We start from the raw sequence: 26211 nt of genomic DNA on the forward strand, positions 1-26211 counted from the left end.
ATAATATCTCCATCTACCAAGGCTTTTTATGACAAAACCTTCATTAAGAACATAGTGTAGACAAAGGCAATCATAGTTCTGTTTTCAAAGTTTACAGAAACACAAGAGACAATGGATAATCGGCGCTCAACTAAGGGTTTTACAAGTTTCTTGATTCCAGCTCCTCACTCATTACACATAAAGGGGTGATTTTAGAAGAACTATCTCATAGAGAACTGTTGTATAGTGAAGATTTTGTAATTGACTATGAAATGTAGAGAAAGATTGTTAATAGTGGATTGTAAAGGTAGACTGTTAAAGTAGTAGTATAAATATTCCCATTTCACAGGCCTGGAATTTTGTGGAGAAAGGAAAGAGAGAGAGAGGGGTATGAAATCAGACCATCCTCAGTTTTGAGCACTGCGTTCAGTAAAGCACTCAGAAACTGAGGAGAAAACAGATGTGCATATAAGCAAGAGAACCCAGATGATAACATGAAAAAGTTCTTGTGGCAATTGGGACACTCACTCAAAAAGACACGCAGAAGAGAAAGAAAGTTCTGTCATGTCTGATCCTGTGCCTCTGGGGAGAGATAAGCTATTCGCCTGATTGGCTTGAAGAGAACAGAGCAGTTGAGCAGCTCAGAAGGCCCAGAAAGAAATCATGCCCAATTCCAGAGACTAATATAGGAAGCCCTGAGAGCCCAGGCAGAGATCAATTGCTGTCTTGCTTAAAAACGTGGCAACTGACTTGGTGAGAAAGCAGCACTGATTCTTTAGAGTCCCGTAAGCTTTTATCCCAAATAAATATCCTTTATAAAAGTCAACAGATTTCTGGTACTTTGCATCAGCACCCCTTTGGCTGACTAATACTGACCCCATCTCTTTTCCTCTGCTTTTAGGTCTCAAGTCACATACCATCTTTCTTTGTGGGGTCTAGGCTGGAAGCAGTAGGAGGGGGAGACAATTTCACAGACTGAATAATTTTTCCTAGAGTGACTAAGCAGATTGTTTATAGTTTGTTTCTTTCTTTAATTGGAATGAGTCAAGTTTGCTCTCTTGTACTTTTATCTATATTTTCCTTTTAGACTTGAATGTAGGGAGAAGAGGAAGTTACAGCTACAATAAAGCAATTGCCTCTTCCTTGCAGAGCAAATTAGTAAAGATTGGTATTTGTAAGAATTAGTAACTTGCTAAATTAGTTAATCAAATTATTCATTTGTCAATTTTTCATTAAACATTTACTGAGAAACTAATATGCACTAGGTAATAAATAAGATATTGGAGAGTCAAGAACAAGGGGAGGCCAGGAAGAAGAAACAGTGGGCTTCAACCATCTCTTAAGAAATTGTTCTATAGAATGGCAAAATAATAGCCAGAGGCTAGAAAGTGACTTTGGAAATTTTTGAATTTGCTCATGAGAACTTTGGAATTTCCTAACTTGATTAGGAGACATTGGGAATTTTGAACTTGAATTTATTTCTTGTCTAAAATGTAAGATACCAATGGAAAGGGAAATTTGAAAATGCATGTGAATGAAAAGGCAGTTCCCAGATCTATGTCTAGATAATAGGGAGAGGAGTTACATGCAGAGAAGGCATTATCCTTTACTGATCAGGGGAAATATCTTTTGAAGTGTGGAGGAAGGGATGTAGAGATGAAGATGGATCTAGTTCCAGATCATATTGTAGGTGTGGTAGGAGGCATAACTTGAAGATTGTAGGGACAAGATAACTTTTTTTTCCTCTGCAAAAAGGGACATAGAGTTTCCACCCATGAGTGAAAAAAGCAGAGGACTGCTCAGTAACTTCAAAATGACAAGAGTTCAGAATACCGCCCAGGGGAGATGATAAAAGGAACTCACTGAGGACACACATGTTGTACCCTTTAGAATCTTAGCCTCTAGAGCAGGGGTTGCAAAAAGCTAGTTTTGCAAGTACTGGATAGTAAATATTTCAGACTTCAAAAGCTTTAAGTTTTCTGTTGCAATTATTCAAATTTGCAGTGTTAGTTCAAAAGCAGTCATATATATTATGTAGAGAGATTGTGTGGTTTTGTTCCAGTAAAACCCTATTTACATAAAAAAGCAGCACATTCGCTGACAGTAGTTTGCAAATTCCTGATAGATGTCTATAGAATATTTTCACAATAAGAATTTGAAATGCTTTGGTTCCAACACTTTGCTCCATTTCAAGAGATAATCTGAAACATACTGTGTAATTTAACTTGGATGTGACTTTAATTAAATTTCCAAAAGCATTTAGGAGAGGGGACACTGAAGGAGAAATGTAGGAAGGGAAAAGGAGACAAAAATATGGGAAAGAAAAGAAAGGAGAAAGCCAAGTAAGCAAAAGAGAGTTGATGTGAAGAAGGAAGAGGCACAGCAATGTCAATGAAGGAAGAAAGAAGAACTTTGCTGCATCAATGGATGAATGGATTACAAAATTTTGGATATAAATGTGATGGAATATTACTCACCTATAAGAAGGAATGCAACAAGGATGGATGAAGATATGGCATGATTTCACTGATATGAACTAAGGATTTTGAGCAGACTCACAGAGGTATTGTCTGGAAGAGCGGTTACCAGGAGATAAAAAGGGAGTAGAGAGTGGTGAGCCAATGCTAAACCTGGGCATGGATAGGGAAGGTTTGGCAGTGGAAGGGGTGATGGTGATGTAGCAATGTGATTTGAGTCAACAATGCTGGAGTGTGTGCATAAGCAGGTTTAAGGGTGGGGAGGGGGATTGGGCTGTCCTATGGACCTGGGGGAGGACTGGAGGAAGGAACAAGTGAACTCTGTGGAAGTAGAGGACTGTGGTTGAGAATACAATTTTGGAAACTATGGCAGGGGAGGGTCACTGGTGCAAGGTATTGGTGGTGGGGGGATATGTGGGGAAGGGTGCTCCGGGGGCATACCTCTATGGAATATGAATGTACTCATGTTGTTAGAGGGTATTATTTCAGAGGGTGGAGACCTGAACAATAACCAACAAAATATTAAATTCACATCCTGGGGACTCCTGCTATATTCCCTAATAAAGTGACAAGAATCTCTAGAGCATATAGGCAGTGACTAATAAAAGGAAACAGACCAATACACCAAGCCCTTGATAGTAATGCTTGTACTTATGTACCTCATTCTTGTAAAATTGGCACTTACCCTAGTATAATCTATTGCCTAAGTATTATCTCCTGAAAACTTCCTTGTGGAAGTGTTATCTCCTGAAAACTTCCTTGTGGCCTTTCTCAAAGTCAAACTTGGTAAATAAAAATCACTATCTTTTCCCTCGTATGGGACATGGCACCTGGAATAAGCCTCCCTTGCACTGATGAATTAAAACCAAGTGCCAACCAGTGGTGCATCTGGAAAAATACCTTGACCAAAAGGTTGAAATATTAAATACAAAACAGTTTTTACAGCTAAAATATTTAAAAATGAGTGGGGAAGTCATTCCAGAGATTACATTTATACTCATCTCAGGCAGATCTCACTAACTGCCACAGTAAACAAAGCCTCAAACTGGATGCTCCTGAGGGCTCTAAAGACATCTGGACACTATAGGCAAGGCACACAACCCCCATGAATCAGCACTCCATCAGTGGACCTTACTTTGGAATATATGGTAACCTATTTCCTCTCTGTAATAGAATTAGGCTCATTTATAATTTCCCTACACATGATTCTTCTACCACTTTTATTTGAACCTATAATTAGCACTATACCCATGAAATATATGTTCACGAGACTTAAATCCTTGATCTGGTCATATGCTGGTTGAGCCGTGAATCTTAGCAGAGATGCAGCTAACAAACTACTTTCCAGGTCATTGGACTCACCCAGGAAAACTAACAAAATGATGATGATGATGGACAACCCCATCCCAAAAAACAGAGTATTGACAACTACAAGCAAAATAATTCCTTCCATCTGTCCCATAAAATCTAAGCCCCCTCTCAATCTGAAGCAGGGCAGGCATCAACATACAGAATTCCTTAAGACTGAGGAATGAACAAACGTAAGTGGGGAATCAAAATTGACTTATTATTTTAGTAATGGAAGAACCTATAACACTGTTATAAAGATAGTGATTACCAGAGGTTCTGAGAGGAGGGGACGGGAAGAATAGGTGGAATACCCAATATTTTTCAGACACTGAAATGGTTCTGCATGATATTACAATGATAGATGCAAGCCACTATATATTTTGTCAAAAATCTATAAAATGTATGGTGCAAAAGGTAAAGCAAAATATAAACTATAGACTACAGTTAGTAGCAATGCTTCAACAATTTTTCATCAATTTTAAGAAGTGTACCACATTATTGTAAGATGTTATTAATAGGGAAAAATGCGAGAGGAAGAGGGGATGGGATATATGGGAATCCCACATATTTTTCATGTAACTTTTCTGTAATCTATAACTTCTTTAAACTAGTTTTTAATAATTGAAAAAAAACCATCATGAATGGATTATGCACTTGAGAAAGAAAACATATTTTGATATTTTAATCTATTTAATGCATTGTGATATAACTTTATGTTGTTATATTTTTACTACAGTTATATATATTAATGTATGAAGGAAAGTGCAATTATATACACTTTTTCTTTTATTTATTGAAATGTGAAAATAAATAGCAAAATGTTTGTTCTAAAGAAGCTAATGTATTTTAAAAATCAAGTAGTTTATTTTATATAAACCAGTGTTTATACCCAGTGGTAGTTTGAAAATTTGAAAAATTTTGCACACTTTTCTCAGAAAGAATGCACTTCTCTTATTGTTTGCACATTTCTTATTTTATATATTTTATTAAAAGAAGACTAAAAATGCATTGAGTTCTTTTCAATTAGTAATTGAAAAATGACATGCTATCATAAAATATCTAGTAATATGCTTACTAAAAACAATAGTCCTATTAATATGTCACTACCGATATTCTTCCTCAAATTACTGAATATACCTTCACACTAATAAAACACTTTATAGAATCTCAAATGTATAAATCATAAAATACAGTCATTCTTCCCCCAGGTACAGCTGAATCCTAAAAACGTCATCCAACATAAAAAAACATGCACAGTAATCTCTTTTTGCCAGTAATTCATCTCAACTTAAAAAACAATTTGTCAATATTTAATATAGTCATTAACATCAATTTATGATACTTTTAAGCTGTTTAGAAAAAAGCAAATGCCCATTTGCTATGAAGTTTCAAATATATATGTCATGAAAATACGAGACAGCATAATAGTCTTTTTTTTTTTAAACATTTATTTTATTTATTTATTTTTCTCCCCTTTCTCCCCCACCCCGGTTGTCTGTTCTCTGTGTCTATTTGCTGCATTTTCTTTGTCCGCTTCTGTTATTGTTAGCAGCACAGGAATCTTGTGTTTCTTTTTGCTGTGTCATCTTGTTGTGTCAGCTCTCTGTATGTGTGGCACCATTGCTGGGCAGGCTGCACTTTCTTTCGCGCTGGGCGGCTCTCCTTACAGAGCGCACTCCTTGCGCATGGGGCTCCTCTACGTGGGGGACACCCCTGCGTGGCAGGGCACTCCTTGCGCGCATCAGCACTGCGCATGGGCCAGCTCCACACGGGTCAAGGAGGCCTGGGGTTTGGACCGCGGACCTCCCATGTGGTAGACGGACGCCCTAACCACTGGGCCAAGTCCACCGCCAATAGTCAGTCTTAACAGCCTTATAAATTCTATTACATGATATCTATCTCTACTACCAAGTAAAAAGTTTAAATACTAATACTTTTTGGTCATTTTTCTGTTGAAATTTCCAGGGTTATTCTCCTCTTCAGCCATTTTCAAATAGAAAGGAACAGTCTCCAATTACAGACACTTTTAGTAATCTGTAGCTAGTTCTTTGTAATTCAATAGCTTTATGCTTTTATAAAATTCCCTCTGCTGTGAATGAATTCTTCATTGGTGTGTGTGTGTGCATGTCTGTATGTACACACACACATATGCATGTTGGAGATGTGTATTAAAGAGAGGGCCTGAAGAAAAATATTAAGATATTATATTTGTTTTATCAACCCAACCATCACTTAATAAGTGAGAAACAGAATTCTCTCCAAAACAATCAGCTTTGAATAGGCCAAAGAGCACAGAATTATCCTGTTTGTTTTTTTCCCCAATAAAACCCTCTAGTTGACTGGGTATTTTCTGAATTACTTAAATAAATAGGGGGAAAGGTAGAATAGGTATTTGTAAAGCAACTGAAACAGCTCATTCAACCAGCTGTGAAAGGAAGAATGTATGTGAGAGAAGAGAAAGGGATTTTTTTTCTTTTTGATCAAGGAAAGACTTTTACGTGTGGGCTACTTTTCATCCATTTTGGTGGGATGATAAAATACAATTCTACAAAGGCTTATAGCCAGCCTGAAGCAGCAGTTATACATTCTCAACATTTACTTTAGAAAGAAACATCGGGTCTGTCAGGCTTGATGGTCTGGGATTTATTTGACTGACTTCATGATCTGACTCTGGGGCATGACTGCTCTTCTGAATTCCCTCTGCTTTCCTAAATCCTACTTCTTCTTTAATGCTAAGCTCATTTCCTACTTCACTCACTCATGTTATTTTTCCAGACTGCTCCAGCTTATTTTGATTTCCCCATTTCTGAACTTTCAAGGTACGTTTTTAAATGCAAGCCATGCAATTTATCACTTCAATACCTACTATGCTTATTACCGTATCTCTAGTGCCTTGCTCAATATCTAATTTGTAGTAGATACTTGGGATATGTTTGCTTAAAAAAAATGAGGAATATAATAAAGTGTTTGTTTTTGTGTTTATTATTTTATGTATTTTCAAAGAGTATTTGTAATAATTTCTGATGATTTAGTAAAATCAAAATTCATTTTTAAAGTTAAATAGGAATGGAGAAGTTATGCTACTATTGAAATTGACATAGAACTGAATCTAGGACGTATAAGTATATATGCTAGAACTGGCTTCAACAAAGGGATTCGGAGAATGTTTTCTATCAGAGAGAATATGTATCATTCTTGGCAACGAGTGCAAAATTTCCACTGAATTTCATTTGAATCATGATGTACTTCCTTTCAAACTTAATCGTATCAGTGTAAATAATCGTGAAAATGAGCATATTGATACTTTAATATTTTGTTTTTATTTCCTTTGAGAATTAAAGGAATATTGCAGCTTTAACTGGGTTATAAGAAATAGAAGGCTTGATGAAAAGGAAATGGTATAAAATGTAGGAGTAAACCAAGGATTTCTCATACATAGTTATATGTTGTCTATTATTAAGTATAATTATATATATAATAATATGGTTATAATTATATCTTCCCTGATAGAGAGGGCAATGGGAGAAATAAATGGAGAATAGTGAAGTTGCTGAAAGAGGCAGATCTAATCCTGGTGAATTGTAGAGCACAGATTGTAACCATTAGGAGATCATTCTCCACTTAGGCTCTTTTTTGTAGTTAAAGGTCCTAAAGAGGAATTTAGAAGGTGGTGGAAGTCATAAAAATTCCACAAGAGAATAAAGGAGTTCTGTAAAAAAAGGTTAAAGGGGAGGTTTCCAATAAGTATAATCATGGAGTGAGGCCATCACCTTGTCCTCCAGAATGGGTCTCTAGTAAAGGGGAAAAGCCAAGAAGATGACCTGGACTCTGGTTTCCAGCACGGTTGTCAACAGTATGTGGATTCTCTATCCAAAATTCGGTTATAGGGTATGTTTATTTGTTTGTGTGCTGGTTTGTTTTTTCCAATATCTTTTGGTAATAATCATGAAGAGGGGACACTCCCTGACTTTACCTTTAGGACATAATTTCTCAAAACATACACATACTTAGATACACATACATCAGGAGTGAGTTATTTTGTTTTTACACAGCTCTTAGTTGCTAAGTCGAGACATAGAATGGCAATTAGTAGTTTTTCTGTTTAGCTACTTTATTCCAGAATTCCACAAAAATTAGGCTTTTTCCAGATCGACTTCCTGCTGAGTCCTATACCATCTCTTTTCCAGTCTTTATCTGTGCTCTCCTTCCAAGGCCAATCATCCACTCCAAAAAGTCTTCTGATTCTACTTTCTCTATTGTTTCATGTTTATTACACAGTACTTTTCTTCAGTGCAAGTCTGCCTTACAGAGCCTGTTTCTGCTGGCAGATGTAAAAAGGTGTGTGCACATTCAGTACATTGGTGGATAAAGAATTATTTCAATGGGTTCACACTTCAGGGACACATTAAATAACAAAAAACAGTTTTCTGCTGAAATCCTCTATGACTTACATACAGATAATTTATTTTGTCTTAGTTAATAAAAAATAATATACTGTAAGACTACTTAAGTCTGTATTAGTCATCTATTACTGAGTAAAAAATTACCCAAATCTTATGGGCTGAGAGTACACATTTATCTCACAGCTTCTAGAATCCTGGCAAAGATTAGCGGAGTCCCTTGCTTTAGGGTCTTTCACAAGGCTATATTCAAGATATCAGCCCAGTCTGTGGGCTCATTAGAAAGTCTGAATAGAAAACGATGATGTTGAAGCTCACCATGGTTGTTTCACTGAGAGTCTCAGTTCCTCACTTGCATTTGTAAGAGACCACCCATAGTTCCTTGCCAGGTGTGCTGTCCATCAGAACAAGCACCCTAGAGGAGTCAGAGAAAGAATGTCAGCAAGATGAAAGTCATAGTTTTCATAACTCAGTTTCAGAAATGATATCTCAGCACTTTTTTCCATAGTCTTTCCATAGAAGACAGTCATTAGACCTAGACACATACGCAGAAATTATAAAAAGAACCAAGTAGAAAAGTTGATCTTAAAAGGTATAATACAAACATGGAAAATACATGGGAAGATTTGAGTAAGCAGAAGAAGGAATTGATGAACTTAAAAATAACTTATTTGATATTATCAGTTCTAAGGAACAGAAAGGAAAAAAGAATGAAGGTAAAAAAATTGAGCCAAAGACCTGTGGGATACCATCAAGCCAAGCATACCAACTTAAGCATAGTGGAATTCTCAAAAGGAGAGGAGTGACAGAAAGGAGAAGAAAGAGTATGCAAAGAAATAGTGTTCTAAAATTTCCCAAATTTAATAAAAATATTAAGTGCATATCCAAGAATTCAACAAAATTGATTTAGGAATACTCCAAGTGTTCCACACCTGCACACATCAAAATCAAACTCTTGGAATAAAAAGTAATCTTAAAAGAAGTGAGGACAAATTAATTTATCATATATGAGGAAAACTCAATAATATCAAGAGTTGATTTCTCATAGGAAACTATGCAGGAAAGAAACAAGTGGAATGACATATACAAAGTGCTGGAAAAAAAGACTGAACTTAAAGGTTTATACTCAACAAATCTACCTTTCAAAAATAAAGAAAAACTTTGACTATTGGCTTCTGAGGGCAGGCTCAGTTTTCTCATTTTTACTTCCTGTATCTTAATCTCTATTTGTAATGTTTTATAGTTTTCAGTGTACAGATCATGCACATATGTTATTAAATGTATCCCTAATTATTTCACATTTTGATGTTATGAATAATATTGAAATTTTTTACCTTCTGATCATTCATTGGAGAGATACAATTATTCTTTCAATATGTTTATGTAATGTCTTATGGCCTTGCTAACTCAGGTATTAGTTTAGTAGCTTCTTTTGTGTGGAAGAGATATAGTCCATAGAATATTTACATAGATAATCATGCATCTTATAAGTAAATATAGTTTTACTTCTGTCCCAATTCATATTCATTTTCTTTCTTTTAAACATATTAAAACATTTATTTTTCCTTTATTGGCCTAGATTATCATCTATCTTGGAATATGTTTCATGAGTCCTTGAGTTTTAAAAATAACATTAAATTTTTTTAAATAAAAATTATAGATTTTTAAAAGTTACCTATTCTCATCATTCTTTCATTTATAGAAAGAAGAGGTATTGAAATATCTAACTTTAATTGTTGATTTTGTCTATTTCTCCTTTCAGATTTATTCAATGTTTGTGCCATGCATTCCACTGCTCTTATTAAATTTATCATTGTTTTAATAGCTCTCTTTTTAGAATTATTATGGCCTCTTGACAAACTGACTTTATCATTAAGAAATAACCTTCTTTATCCTTATTCATCCCTGACAATATTTCTTGCTTTAAATTCTACTTTGCCATTAATATAGCCATACCAGATTTCTTTTCATTAATCTTAGTAAGGTTTATAATTTCCCTTCCTGTTATTTTTTAACCTATATACATTTTTATATGTAAGGTAGATTTCTTATAGATGGCATATAGTGCTTTTAAAATATGGCCACAGAAACTTTGATATTTCTCCCTTCAAGACATGGAGACTCCTCTCTTATGGTATGGCTTGATTTAGTGACTCACTTTTCACAAAATGAATAAATGGGATGTGGTAATGTGAGACTTCAGAAATTGTGATAAAAGGCACTGCAGCTTCATCCTTGTTCTTTTTTTGGATAATTCACTGTGGGGGAATCTACCTGCTTTATCATGAGAACACAGAGTCATCTTTGAGAAAAGTTCCATGTAGTGAAGAACTGATATATCCTGCCAACAAGTGAATCTTTTGGCCCCAGTCAAGACTTGTAAATGATGGTAACCTAAGTCAATAACTTGACTGTGACCGTACAAGAGTCCATAAGGCAGAACCTCCCATTAAGCCACTTCCAGTATTCGGATCTACACAGACTATTTTAGATAATAGTTTTGTTGTTGTTTTTGTTTCTTTTATTATATTAGGGTGATAAGATAATTTGCAATACATAGCTTAAATATTGGGTTTTGTTGTTTTATCCAAACTGACAATCATTACCTTTTAATTGGTGTTTTTTAGATTTTTGAATATGGAAGTATAAGTTGTTTTCTTCTTAAGTATCCACACATTTTATTTTTTATGCTATAAATCTGTGAAATTTATGTAGTTTCTGTTGTCTTAATACTTAAAGATCTGAAAAACCTTCTGTATGCATTTTCATTTGTCTAAGATATAGAGCAAACGGGAGAGAGACTTTATAAAAAGGAAATGCCTATTCATGTGATTAAGATATAAAGCTATTATTTCTAGTTAATACCAATTCTTTCTAAATACACAATGGGCTTTGATATCTTCTTACAGGCTTGGGAACTTCTTTTTGGGCTTAGATCAATATTTTGGTCCATATGGGTGTGGGTAGGTGTTTAGAATTAGATATTTATTTGTTTGCCTACCATATATGTGAAATATATTACATATTTTTACATTTTTGTTGTTTAAAGTAAATAAATAAATGCAGTTAAAACTCTAAAATAGTTTCCCTGTTTAAAAGATAGGTAGTTCATGGTGTTATTTTAAATTTTGCATCATTTGAATAGTTCAGATATTTAACTTCCCACATATATAAATATCTGAAATAAGAAAAGCTCATATTATCTAGTATTTTTAAAAATGATGACATCATTCAAATTTTAATACATTTAAATAGCATACATGGAAAATAATTTAAGAGGAGTAATTTGGGTCACTAATTTTAAGGGACTAAATTTCTGAATTTCAGACTGATATCTGTGGAAATTTGAGATTATTTTTTGTCAATCCCCAAAAAAAGAATGATTATGGTAGTAAATTGGTCTGTTCCTCTGGGTGTGATGTCCTCTTAGTGTATTAGATTTGGTGAGGGGCCTTTGATTGTTTACTTGATAAAATCAATTTAGGGTTTCTGATTGGGCTACAAGGTATAGCTCCGGTTGAATCTCTGCTCTCTTTGACTATAAATGGACTTACTCAAGAGGATGCACGGAAGAATACACAGAAGAGGAAAGAACTTGGTGTTTTCAGTCCTGTTATGTGACAGAAAGGAGAAGGCTCAAACAGCTAAAGCCCAGGAAGAGAGGGGAGCCATTTGCCTGATAGTTTGCAGCCCAAGAAAACAGAACAGCTGAGCAGCTGAGAAGGCCCAAGAGTAGGCAGAGATGGCCAGCCATCTCGCTTCAACACATGGCAATAGACTTTGGTGAGAAAGAAGCCTTGAGCTGGACTCTTTAGGGCTATGTAAATGTAATCTTTTACCCCCAATAAATACTCATTATAAAAGCCAACAGATTTCTGGTGTGTTGCATCAGCACCCTTTAACTGACTAATAAGTACCGTTTGTTGTTTTTTTAAGATAATTGTTTCTTTTGAAAGTTGCAAGCTCATGAAAAATAGCATATTATTTTACACTTCTTTTCTTTTTTCCATAGTGATTAGTATACTACAGTTACAAAGAAAGTGTCAGAATTCACATGGAGCATAGTTGGAAATTATTAGATAAAAGGAGGGGATGTGGTTGTTCAGTTGAGTCATTTCTTTTGTCTTCTAATATTTAGAGAAGATTTTTCATCTTTATTCTTTACATAAAAGCAAGGACAATTCAAATATATAGGTTAAATATAAAGATATAAAAAGCAATTTAATTTGTCTTTCATTCACATATAAAAGGCTTTTTGTTAGTGCCTTAAGTGTGCAAAAACATATGCTAAGTATAAAAAATTTATATATGAATTGTCTCTGCTTCAAGGCAATCACAATATTGCTTTGATTTGATAAATCATGGTAATGAGGATTATAGAAAATTTTTGTTTTGATAAATAAGTTCCTCTTTTCCTTTCCTAAATTTCTGCCAAAAGCTGATTAGGTTCAGAACTCATTATCCTAAGACATAAGGTTTGACTCAAACAGAGAAATCATATGTGCTTTTTAAAATCAATAAAATGAAAAATACCCAATCTTTTAATTTGAGACTTAAGAGTTGTTTAAAAGTTTAGTGATCATTAAAATTCAAAACCTTGTAGCCATAAAATAAAATTATTGCTTTCTTTCCGTGTAAATTGGTGCATATATTATTTAAACTACTGCTAATTTGTGCGCCACATTGAAATAATTGCTCTGGAGTCCATAATATCATTTGTTGAGGAATTAAGATACCATTGCTTGATTAGATTTAAGTTTAATCTTAAAAATTAACATGGAAATTTCTCTATTCGATTACACATATTTATCAATTATAACTAGTAAATGCAAAATAATATTTCCATATATTTACTAATAGATTAAAATTCAATATTATTATATCATTAGAAATAGACTTTTTTACAGTATATATTTTCACTTACTTTTCAAAATATCTGTTATAAAGCAAAAACACAGCAAGTATAGCTAAGACTTATGTAGTAAAACATAAGAGAAATAGCATACTTAGTGGTATTTAAAATAAAATTGCATTATTATTCATTACAAACTGTACAAGTAAAAAGTATTATTTACAGGTAGCATCATGGAACAAACTTTTATGAAAACTTTCTGTTTATTGAATCTGTAGCTATATAAAAGATATAGAATTTTAAAAGATATGAATTGAAGATAATAAATTTTGTGATCATGAATCAATGTCACAAATAAAAATTAAATAACCAATAGTGTTATTTCAAGTTAATTGGAAAGTTCTGCAACACATAATAAAAACAAATGAAAATTTAAAAAATAAAAAAGTGACCTGCAATCTGGCCAAACTTTGTGTTCATAGCTATGTGATATGTCCCATGAGTATAAAATATATATTATTTTGGATTAGCCAATAAATAAATAGTTTCATAAAATCATCAATGATACACAGGCATTTTCTTCTCTCTAAAATATATTGCACATTATTTGATTTTAAAAAAACACAACAGAACCTTTATTTTAGTAAAACTTCCCGGAAGTAATTCTTTTTAATGTACCATATTTCTTCCTATATTGTGAAGAATAGAGGAAGATCCAGAATTTATTTGGAGCATATTTGGATGTCATTAGCTCAAGGGATGGATCTGATTTCTTTCTTAAAAATTGATATTAATATAGAAATTTATCATATACCCATCATTTTTCTAAACACTTTTCTAAACACTATGTTAACTTTAATATTCACAGCAATATTATTAGGTATATACACATTTTCCAGATATAAGGCAAAGATGAAGATTCTTTTGATCACATGTTCCAGTCATATTTCTCTTTTCTTTCTTGAAGAACCACTGGCTAGCATGAGTTTGCTGTATATACATTTAGTCAATTTAAAACTTTTACCTTCAGATGTCTGTCGCTAAGCTATATATAATCATCTGCTATATGTTTTAAACACAAGTAAATATTATCAGACCATGAATACTGTTCTAAAAATTTTAGTTTAAGATTTATATATGTTCATATAAAAGTATTTTCTTGAATCTTTTTAATTGATACATTTAAGCCCAAACATCTCACTTTACAACTGCAGAAATGAAAGCGGAAATAAAATATTTTCATTTGAAAAGCTAATGTAGTGAATTAACATTCAATTCCCTTTGCCATCTGCAGTAACTTGGAGCAATGTAAACCCCCAAAACAAACAAACAAACAAACAAACAAAAAATCTGTGTCCTTAATTTTAATCCATTCCTGTTGGTTTGGACCCATCTTAAGTAAAATCTTTTCAAGATCCTACTTCAGTTAAGGTGTGGCCCACATGAATCAGGTTGGCCCTTAATCCAGATTCCTGGAGTTTTTGATCAGCAGGCAAAATTAGAGATAATAAAGCCAAAGGGAGCAGACAGAAGCTGACAGTCAACAGAAACTGGAAGAGAAAAGAGAGGCCACCCTGCGCATTGCCCTGTGACAGGAGAGCCAAGGACCAAAGGTCTTTGGCAGCCAATCCCAGAATGCTAGTCTTTGGGAAGATAGCGTTGCCTTGATGATAACTTGGTTTGGATTTATCCTAGCATCAAAACTGGGAGCCAATAAATTCCTATTATTTAAGTCACCCCATTACATGGTATTTGCTTTAGCAGTGAGGAAACTAAAACACTGTCAACCATTTCTTTTTCTACAGTATAGCAACCACTATCACCTGCATCCTGTGTGATCCTGTATAATTTACTCTACTAGTTTCAGTGTGCTTATTAGTAGACCTGGAAGGAAGTGCACACAGCTTAACCAGATATTCTCTCTTTCAAAACTCCAACAGCCACCATTCTTTTACCTATCTTTTTCATGGGGATATTTTAAATTTACACATGAATATATTGGCTTTTTGAAATTACTTTTTGCATGTCCTCCTGAAACTTCCATAATTCTGATCACATAAATACTTAGGAAATTATCAAGACTTGTGAAATTGATCTGGTAGGGTTTCTTCCATATACTAATCTACCTACTTTTTCCTCTGAGTAGCCTTCCCAGGGAAATATCTCTTCTATATATTCTGCCTATTCTCTTTATTTCCCCTTAGGACTAACATAATGATACAAAAATAAATAATATGGCTTATACACTTTAAATAATCTTTACTTTCTTCATAGTTATTAAAAGTGTTGCACTCAAACTTTTTCTGTTTTTTGTGAAGTTTTTTGAGCTTTAAAAAAATATTCAAAGGGAAATCCATTAAATGATGGTTTTCTGTAATCTGTTTATTATAAATGTTTAAAGGAGCTCACCTCCATTTTAACTCCAAATATACACTTTCAAATCATTTCCTGTAATGTGAGAAGATACTTGAATTTAACAACTATGAGGGCTTTTCTTTATTCTCTGAGTATAATATTTCTAGTACCCTATGTCCTCTAGTCCCTGAGAAATAGCCAGAGGATTAATGATTTAGAGAAAACTAGCTTGTCACCTTCAACAGGAAACTCTTCAAATCAAAGTCTCAAATGTGCCTGAACTATAAAGTAAATTTTAAATAAACACTGTGAAAAGAATGGAAATTGGCATCCTCTTAACTATTTGTCTGTTTGTATGTGTGGTGTGTATGGTATATATAAAACATATACTCTCTCAAATATATATCTGCATGTACTTGCTTGCAGAGATCTTTATATATGTATGCATTTTTATAAGGAAGTCACTTTTAAATAACAATACCAACTGGGGTAAGTTGATTAAATTATGTAGCTCAGAAAAACATGTTCTAAAAGTTAATTCATTCCTGTGGATGTGACCCCACTATAAATAAGACCGCTTGAAGATGTTTTTAGTAAAGGTGTGACCAACTTATTGAGGTTGATCCTTAATCCTATTACAGGAGGCTTTATAAACCATTGGGTAGAGTCAAAAGCTGGAAGTTATGGCAACTGGGAAGACCAAGAAGTGGACACATGTGATGGGAAAACCAAGGAACCCAAGGATTGCCATCCTGTCAATACATTAGCAAGCCCAGGAAGAAGAAAGCCTTCCAGCCTCTGAAGCCATGTAAATTCCTGTTGTCAAGCCAAGCCATTTTATGGTATTTGTCAGAGAATCTTGGAAACTAAGACACCAACAAAAGTAATGAATGCATATTGCTTTCTTTAGGCAATATAAGAATCAATTTTTTTGTTCATTTATATTTGTTCATATACCTTCAGCTGATGTCAATCCAAAAATATACTGTGAAAAAGATGTCACAAAATTTCTCACTGATTCTTGAAAAGGTTGGCATGTTCAAATGTCAAAGTGTCAAAGTTTGATTACTCTGGAACAATAAATTGGTATTTCCGAATATTTTATTAGATCACCTATAGATTGTAAATGTAAGCAATCTAAATAACACATAAATATGACAAAGTTTTTTCATATCAACAATTCACTGGAATCATGTGAATGGATGTCTCTGACTGTTAATTCTTATTTCACTCTTTTCCAGCTGACTCATTACCTTTCTACCATGGTCCAATGAGAAAAAGAAAATTATAAAGTAAATGAATGCTGAAAATATGAGTTTCTGAAGAAATATTAATATAAACCAAAATACTTTCACAAACTTATTCTGAGTCAACTATAATTCGAACTGATTTATTAGAGAAAGAATGTGGTGATTTTGTAAACTTAGAGTTATTATTGTTTAGCATTTACTGCAAAATGCTGGGACCCTCTCAGTTTCCTCTTTTTCTAAGCCTGGGATATTTAGTAGTGATTCAATTTCCCTTTACTAGAAATTTCATTGACTTAGAAAAAATCATCAGTTCACTACATATTCAATAGTTTAGAGACTATTGCATTCATCTTCACAAAATCATCCTACACAATTTAAGTACTATTTAATAACACACCTGACAAACTAATTTTTTTTAATACTGGCTCATTTTAATTTGACTACTTCATAATAACTTCCCGGGAGGTACTGCGAATGTTTCCAAATCCATTTTAGGCAAGCTCCTTCTGGGAAGTTTTCCTGCTGTTAGCTAATCTCATCCCTAGTGATTTAATTATTGTTTAACAAAAAATATATTATTTTTCTGAGATTTGCCTGCTTCACCTTTTTTCTTTAATTCTCAGTGCCAAACCTTACAATAAACCTACTGGGAGGTATATATTATTCTGTTGAGTGAATTGAAATACAACATAGAGTACTTTTGCCTGTTTGGCTTGAAAATAAAGCATTAGAGCATAATTTATGGCATAGATAGGTACTGTTCAATATGATATTACTATTTATTTTATATATCAGATTTGACTTTCACACATTAGGGAGCTAGATTAGAGTTATTCTAAAACCAATGAAAATATTATTTCCAGATGTATTTATAGCCTCATTATATTTTCAATAACCTTTCTCATACAAATGAAATGTTATAATTTTAACTTCATGACTTAAAAAAGTATTATATGTAAAGAATAAGGATGCTATATACTAAAAAATGTGTTTGACTTAAAACATGAATTGGGCAGCTCATAAAAACTGTTGCAATATCAATCATAAAATTTATAAGAAGGAAACAGTATATGATAGGATGCTGTGTGAAATACTAACAGATACCACTTTCTAATTTCCATGTTATATATGTGTGTTATTTCCTCATTTTGGCCTGTGAGATATGATTCTGACATTCTCCAAGGGGAAGAAGGGTTATAGAGTAACTATTGAATCACAATACATAATTCATGACTTACATTTGAAATTTATATAAGCTGTAATCATATATATAGAGAGAGAGAGAGAAAGAGAGAGAGAGAGAGAGAGAGATAGCTAAAACAAAACAAAATACAAATGAAATATACAGGAGAAAACAAGGTCAGGAAGAACCAGTGACCCACCCTTCACTTCCCACCACTACCACTACTACTACTATTCTTTAACTAGGAAATTTGAAAGGAATGCAACAAGATTGATGCTAACAGCAGAAACCTATATCCTTCTCTGTTCTCCAATCACATCTAAAGTTGGGACTACAGGATCTCCAATATGTTTAAGACTCTAAAGCAGAGAAGTCATGTACTCTCTCTTTGTCTGGAATTCTAGGAATTGGCAATTTTAAAATATTTACTCTCACAGCAATGGTGTGGGAAAAATAGGGTAGAAATAGCTGTGCAGAATATTATAAACAGGTCAGTCTTGATAATAATCTCAAGTAAGCAAATAAAGCATTTGAACCTTCACAGTGCCCAAGCAGTCTGTGGAAGTTAGCTACAACTGCAGGACAGCCTGCGACCAGGACTTTTCCTGATGTATTGAGAGTCTGTGGCTGTGGCTTAAGCAGGCTGAGTGACAAATAGGGCATCTCCATAGCCAAGAGAAAAGATGGCAAAACAAAAGTACCCAACTCTCATATAAAAAGGGGGGAGGGAAAATCTCTGAATTTGATTGAGAATAAATCTGAAATAATTGAAATTTCACTGAAAATGTTAAGTGTAGATGGAAGTGACTTATTGATTTCTCTGACATCAGATGAAATATTACTTGCTATAATGTTGCTAAAATGTTACTGAGGTCAAAATTAATCTATAATTAAAGCAAATGTATCAATGTTCCATCTTACAAACAAAATATCTACTTCTCATAAGGAAGCTATAAAATATATAACTTCAAAGCACATTAAATTCCTAGATACACGAAACATCCATATTTCTATTGCATAATGTCATCATTGAAAATGGTCCAAGTTTAGAGTATAATATGTATTATTAAATCAATTTGAAACTCTTTTAGAAAAACGGGAAATTTGGAATGCTTACTTATAATTTTATTTATTTATGAACAGAACATTTCTATATATGGAATAATCACTTTCTCGATCTTAAAAGACATAGTTTTTTTTTTATGTTTGCATATCATTGATTAATTTTTTATGCCAGTGGTTACTTTTCCAAACACACCGGATTAAAATTTACCTTCAATTAAGTTTATTCAGATATTTTAGATCCCTTAATAGATTTCCCCCAAAATATCTTGAATTCTAACCCTTAATATTGTTTTTTTAAATATATCTATTTTATTGATTTGTATTAATAAAGTACAAAGTGTACAATCCAAATCATCCAAAGTGTACAATCGATGATATTTGGTATAATCATAAAGTTGTGCATTCAACACTTCAATCATTATTAGAGCATTTTCATTATTTCAATAATAATAATAATTAAAAAACAAACAAGAAAATTCTTCACCTCTCGATTTTCTTGTTTAATCTGCTATACATAGCTGCTGTTTCTAGCTTTTCTTGCAAAATTGTTAATTTGTTTATTAGGCAGTTTTATTGAGATATGCTCACACACCATACGATCTACCCAAAGTATAGCATCAATGGCTTCAATGACTCTTAGCACAATCACAGTGCTGTACATTCATCACCATCAAAAATTTTAGAACCATATCATTAATCCAAAAGGAAACACTCCACACAACTTAGCATTCCTACCTCAGACCTACATAAACACTAAACTAATTTCATCTTTATAAGTTGATTTATATTTACATTTTATATAAATGGAATCATACTATATATATAAATGGAATCATACTATATATATCTGGTCTCCTTCACTCAGTATAATTTTTTTTCTGTCTGATATTAAACATTGTGAAGTATTACTTACACTTGTTAAAAATCATAATAAGGCAATCATACAGTATTTGTCCTTTTGTGTCTGGCTTGCTTCACTCAGCATAAGGTCCCTCAGTTTCACCCATGTTGTCATATGATTCATGATTTCATTTTTTCTTACTGTTGCATAATATCCCATCATGTGTATACTCCACAATTTGTTGATACATTCATCAGTTGATAGACACCTAGTGTCTCCAACTTTTGCCTATCATATGAATAACATTGGTATGAACGTCAGTGTGCAGATGTTGATTCCTGTCACTGCTCTCAGTTCTTCTGGTTACATAACTATTAATAGCTAAGGTATTGCTGGGTCTCATGGCTAGTTTATATTCACCTTCCATAGGAACTGCCAAGCAGTCCTCCACAGTGGCTGTACCATTCTACACGCCCACCAACAGTGAATTCGTGTTCCTATCTCTCTACATTCTCTCCAACATTTATAGTTTTCCAACTTCTTAATAGTGATAAGTCTAATAGGTATGAAATGATATCTCATTGTAGTTTTGATTTGCTTTTACCTGATTAGTAGTAGAAGTTGAACATTTTTTCATGTGTTTCTTCACCATTTGTATTTCTTCTTTGGACAGCTGATTTTTTAAGTCTTTTGCCCATTTTTTAATAAGATAGTTTGTCTGTGTATTGTTGAATTGTATGATCTCCTTATTTTTCATTATTAAACCTTTATCAGATATGTGATTGCCAAATATTTTCTCCCATTGAGTTGGCTGCTTTTTCACCCTTTTGACAAAGTCCTTTCAAGTGAAAAAGTATTAAATTTTGAGGAGGTCTCACTTATCTATTTTTTTTTCTTTTGTTGTTTGGGCTTTGGGTATAAAATTTTACAAACTACCACCTACCAAATGACCTTGAAGATGCTTTCCTACATTTTCTTCTAGGAGATTTATGGCAGTTGTTCTTGATCCATTTTGAGTTAATTTTTTTATAAGGTATAGGATGGGGAGCTTCTTTCTTTCTTTGGATTTGGCTATCCAGTTCTCTCAGCATCATTTGTTGATTAGACTGTTCTGGCCCAGCTGGGTTGGCTTAGCAGACTTGTCAAAATCACTTGACTGTAGATGTGAAGGCCAATTTCTAAATTCAAGATTCATTTCCATTGGACAATCAGTCTGTCCTTATGCCAGTACCATGCTGTTTTCACCGCTGTACCTAAATAATATGCTTTGAAGTCAGGAAGTGAAATTCCTCCAACTTCATTTTTCTTTGCAAAGACATTTTTGACTATTTAGGACTTCTTTGAGTATTGGCTTTCAGTTTCTACAAAAGAAAATGCTGTTGGGGTTTTTATTGGAATTGCTCTGAATCTGCAAATCAGTTTGGATAGAATTGACATCTTAACTGAATTTAGTATTTCAATCACGGAACACAGACTGTCCTTCCGTTTATTTAAATCTTCTTCAGTTTCTGTTAGCCATGTTTTGTCATTTCCTGAATACAGGTTCAAGATCCTCTATTTAGAAAATCCTGAAAAATCCACAACAAAACTACTGGAATTAATAGACGAGTTCAGTAAAGTGGTGGGATATAAGATTAATGTGCAAAAATCAATAGTGTTTTTATACACTACTGATATGCAATCTTAGGAGGAAATCAGAAAAAAAATTCCATTTATAACATTGACTTAATCAATCAAATATTTAGGAATCAATTTAACTAAAATATAAAGAACCCGTTGATTTTTTTTTCTTGATTTCATTTATTTCCGCTCCAATTTTTACTACTTCTTTCCTTCATCTTGGTTTTGGAATTATTTTGCTGTTCTTTTTCTAGTTTTTGCAGATGTGATGTTAGATCTTCAATTTTAGCTCTTTCTGCTTTTTTAATGTAAACAATGAGGGCTATAAACTTCCTTCTCAGCACTACCTTTGTGGTGTTCCATAGGCTTTTATTTGTTGTGTTCTCATTTTTATTTATCTCACAAAATTTGTTGAATTCTCTTGCAATTACTTCTTTCACCCACTGATTATTTAAGAGTGTGTTGTTTAATCTCCATATATTAATGAATTTTCCCTTTTTTCTATAAATTATTTCCAGCTTCATGTCATTATAATCAGAGGAATTTTTCTATATAATTTCAATCTTTTTAAATTTATTGAGACTTGTCTTGTGACCCAACATATGGACTATTTTGGAGAAGGATCCAGAGCACTTGGAAAGAGTATATATCCTGCTGTTTGGAGGTGCAATACTCTATAGATGTTTGTTAGGTCTGGTGCATTTAGCATATTTTTCAAGCACTCTTTATTTATCCTTTGCCTAGGTGTTCTATCCAATACTGAGAGTGGTGTATTGAAGTCTCCAACTACTATTTTATAGACATCTATTTTTCCCTTCAGCTTTGCCCATGTTTGCCTGATATATCATGGGGCACTGAGGTTAGGTGCATAAGTATTTAGTATAGCTATTTTTTCTTGTTGAATTGTCCTTTCTATTAATATATGATGACGTCTTCATTCAATTCAAAAATCTGTTTTGTTCAAAATTATTATCATTACCCCAGCACTTTTTTAGTTAATATTTGCATGGAATATCTTTTTCCAACCTTTCACTTTTAACCCATTGTGTCCTTACATCCAAAGTGATTCTCTTGTAGATAATATATAATGGCTCATATTATTTTTTTTGCCATTCTATCAGTCTCTGTCTTTCGATTGGGGAGTTCAAGCCATTAACATTCAATTTTATTACTGTAAAGACATTAGTTACTTCAACCATTTTGACCTTTGGCTTTCTGTTGTCATACTGTACTATTTTCCATCTTTTTACCATTTAATTTACTTTCTAATAATCTTCATTTCAGGACTCTTCTCCAAGTCTCTCACCCGTGTTTTTTCCTTTCAGGATATAGCACTCCCTTTATTATTCCTTGTAATTCTGGTCTTTTGGTAACATATTCTGTCAGTTTTTGTTTTTATGTGAAGACTTTGAACTGCCTTTCATTTTTGTAGGACAGCTATGCTGGATACAGAATTCTTGGCTGTCAGGTTTTCTCTTTCAATACCTTAAATATATCATACCACTTTCTTTTCTCCTCCATGGTTTCTGATGAGAGGTGGACACTTAATCTTATTGAATCTCTCTTGTATGTGATGGTTTGCTTTTCTCTTACTGCTTTCAGAATTTTTTTTTTTAATCTCTGATATTTGTCATTCTGAATAGTAGGTATCTTGAGGTAGGTCTGTTTAGACTTATTCTGTTTGGGGTATGTTGTCCTTCTTGGATATTAATATTGATGTCTTTCAAAAGGGTAGGAGATTTTTCAGTCATTATTTCTTCAAATATTCTTTTTGCCCCTTTTCCATTTTCTTCTCCTTCTGGGACACTAATAACATGTGTTTTTTCCATTGCATGTTTTCATTCAATTTCCTGAGATCCTTTTCCATTTTTCCATTCTCTTCTCTTTCTAGTCTGCTGTCTTTTCCAGTTCATATATTCTGTCTTTGAAATTACTAATTCTGTCTTTGAGCAATTCACATCTGCTCTTATGTGCTTCTAATGTATTTTTAATCTCATCCATCATGTCTTTCATTCCCATAAGGTCTATTACTTTTCTTTGCAGACTTTCAAATTGTTCTCTATACTTACCTATTGTCTTCTTAATACCCTTTATCTCTTTAGTCATATTTTCTTTCAGTTCTTTAAACTGATTTAGGAGAGTTGTGTGATTTTCATAGATTGTCTTAAATCCTGTATCTCTTTAGGATATTTGGTTTGTTCTTTTGGGTGGGTCATCTTGTCCTGTTTCCTAATATGGCATGTTTGTCAGGTATGGGTGTTGTTTATCAAATGTACAAACTTCATCTGGATACATTAAATTTAATATATTGACTTTACAGAATACAAATTATATATTCAAATTAATTTTTACCTGTAAACAGCAGATATGGAATTAGTTTTCCACCTTTTTTTACATGATTCCACAGTAAACACCCTTCAAGAGTGTTAGTAAGGGGATTATTTTGAGGGAGGTAGATTGCTGGTAAAGCATGTACAATGTCTGCTATGTACATTTTTCCTAATGCCCCCATGCTTTCCTTAGAATTATTCAGGAATATGTGTTATTTTTACCTTCTTAATAAAAATCATTTTTCAGGTTTATTGAAGTTTAATTTAAATACAGTAAAATTCATCATTTTTTGGTGTACACATCAATGTGTTTTAAGAAATATATAAAGCAGTGAAACAAGCATCCCAACTGAGATCAACAATATTTTCATGAACTCCAAGTGTTTTTTGTAATTGCTTTGAAATCAATCCTCTCAACCCAAAACCAGACCCTGGAAATCACTGGCTAGATTTCAGTCCCTATAGTTTTGTCTTTTCCAGAAAGTCAAGTAAAAGAATGATATAGTGTATAAACTTTTGTGTTTAGCTTATTTCTTTTAACATAATGCTTTTGAGATCGATCTCTGTTATGCATTTGCCAATAATTCTTTAATTTTTATTTCTGAGTTGTAGTTAGTATATATGAACCACATATACCCTGGATAAAAATTCTTTATAAAAATATGTTTTGCTCTTATTTTCTTTTCATCTGTAACTTGCATTTTCACTTTTTTAATGCTGTTTCTAAAATACATGATTAAATTTTGATGAAGTCCAATTTATTAGTTTTTTTCATAACTTTTACTCTCATTGAAAAAATTATTTCCTTATCCAAGGTCACAAAATTTTCTCTTACATTTCTTAGAGACTTTCTAGTTTTAGGTTTTACATTTAGCCCTAAATGTAAAAGTGGACACAATTAAAATTAAATTTTAATATCATGTGAAATATGGGCCAAGGATCATTATTTGTGAGACTGTTTAATTGATTCAGAACTATTTGTAGGAAAAACTCTTTTTTTGCATTGAATTGCCTTAGCACTTTTCACTTTGTAAAAATCAATTGAACATATATGTGTGGATTTAATTCTGAACTCTGTTTTGCCTCATTGGTATATATGTCTATGTCTTTGCCAATTTGATTCTCATTTCATCATTGTAGGTTTATATAAACAAGTCTACACTTTAAAGCTCTTTTGGATAATGTAGGTCTTCTACATTTCACTATAGAATTTCAAAACTTTGCCTGGCATTGATATCAAGCTAATATCAGCATCATAAAATGATCCTGGATGTTTTCTTTTCTTCCTAGGTTATGGAAGAGGTTGTCTAGAATTGGTATAATTTATTCCTCAAATGTGCAGCAGAGTTCATCATTGAAAGCATTTGAACAGGAATTGTCTTTGTGTGAAGGCATTTAACAGAAAATCAATTTATTTAACACATAGGATTATTAATTCTTCCTGAAAGAGCTTTGATATTTTAGATCATTCATAGAATTTGTCCATTACATAAATTTTGATGAGTTTATTGAGGTCAAATAATATTCATTTTTCCCTTTAGTACCTGTAGGATCTGTAGTGAAATCTTATCTTTCATTGCTGATGTGTAATTTGTGTGTGTATGTATGAATATTTCTCTCTGACACTGGTTTTCTAACCTATAGAATTTCCATATTACTTTTTTATAGCTTTCATCTCTCCTGATGAAATTCCTTGTCATGTTCTTGCATGTTGTTTACCATTTCCACCACATCTCTTAATGTATTTATTATGATTTAAATACCCTTTTTGAATATTCTAACATTTGTGGCATGTCTACACTGATTTTATTCATTGATTTATTGTTCAGCTTCTAATTCATTGTTAGTGTGTGTAGTAAATTGAATTATATACTCCTAAAGCACATGTTCTTCCTTTTTTTTTTTACAAATTTATTTGATTGATTGATTGATTGATTGTAGGAGCTACAAATACTTTTGATAGGCTATAATCTAATCTGGGGTTAGGGAAGGTTTTCCTGGGAAACACATTTAAACTGAATCCTGACTTAAAAGAGTTTTTTTCAGAAACTGAGAAGACATATTTGAAAATTTCATTTTCTTAAAGATACTTAGATTGTACAAATCCCACATAAAAAATATAGAGGATTCCCATATGTCCCATTCCCTATACCTCCCACATTTTTCCACATTAACAATATCCCTCATTAGTGTGGTACATTCATTGCAACTGATGAACACATTTTGAAGCATTGCCATTAAACATGGTTTAAAGTTTTCATTATAGTTTACACTTTCCCCCCAAAATTCTGTATGTTATGGTAATATTTATAATATCCTGTATCTATTGCTGCAATGTCATTCAGGACAATATCCAAGCCCCAAAAATCCTCCATATTACACCTGTTTTTCCCTCTCCCTCCCTCAGAACCTCCAGTGACCACTGCCTCCACATCAGTAATATAGTTTCTTTTAGTGTTAGAATCACAATAAATGTATAGTAGAATACCAGAAAGTCTACTTTAGCCCA

Source organism: Dasypus novemcinctus, chromosome 2 (genome assembly GCF_030445035.2).
Source record: "Dasypus novemcinctus isolate mDasNov1 chromosome 2, mDasNov1.1.hap2, whole genome shotgun sequence".
NCBI lineage: Eukaryota > Metazoa > Chordata > Mammalia > Cingulata > Dasypodidae > Dasypus > Dasypus novemcinctus.